Genomic DNA, 817 nt, shown 5'->3' with positions numbered 1-817 from the left:
TAAAGAAAATGTGGCACATATACACCATGGAATACTATGCAGCCATAAAAAAGGATGAGTTCATGTCTTTAGCAGGGACATGGATGAAGCTGGAAACCACCATTCTCAGCAAACTATCACAAGAACAGAAAACCAAACACTGCATGTTCTCACTCATAAGTGGGAGTTGAACAATGAGAACACATGGACACAGGGAGGGGAACATCACACACCGGGGCTTATCTGGGGGTGGGGGGCTAGGGGAGTAATAGCATTAGGAGAAATACCCAATGTAGGTGTTGGGTTGATGGGTGCAGGAAACCACCATGGCACATGTATACCTATGAAACAAAACTGCACGTTCTGCACATGTACTGCAGAACTTAAAGTATAATTTAAAAAAAAATTTATAAAAGAAAAAATACATATTTTTACAGAGGCCAAACTAATCTTCTCTGTATCATTCCAATTTTAGCATGCATGCTGCTGAAGCAAGTGCTATTTTATACTCTTTTGTAAGTTTTTTTTACTATATATTTTATTGATTTATTCTTTTAACTATTTCATGCCTTGCAAAATATGCATATATTTTAATTTTTGTCAGCATATTTCGGGGTGGGCTTCTGAATCTTTTGAAATGCTTTTGTATTCCAAAGTTAACTTTTTTTTTTGCTATCAGAATCTAGCATTTACTACCAACGTTAATTTTAACTCATACACATTTCTGCGGTGTCAGGCTTACTCCAGTTCCAGGAAGTCCATCTGCCCTAACTTACTTGGTACTCATTTTGTTCCTCCTCTTGCCTGATGGGCTCATAAAGGTCTTTGAATCCACACA

At 37.5% G+C, this 817-nt stretch overlaps 1 pseudogene; it reads right to left on the bottom strand.

Moving 5' to 3' along the window:
* Positions 1-376: 376 nt before the first annotated feature.
* LOC129043279 (U6 spliceosomal RNA) lies at positions 377-474 on the bottom strand (annotated as a pseudogene).
* Between the last annotated feature and the right edge of the window lie 343 nt (positions 475-817).

Source organism: Pongo pygmaeus, chromosome 7, assembly GCF_028885625.2.
Source record: "Pongo pygmaeus isolate AG05252 chromosome 7, NHGRI_mPonPyg2-v2.0_pri, whole genome shotgun sequence".
NCBI lineage: Eukaryota > Metazoa > Chordata > Mammalia > Primates > Hominidae > Pongo > Pongo pygmaeus.
Note: the sequence above shows the minus strand (reverse complement) of the source record. Positions and strands in the feature narration are given on the sequence as shown.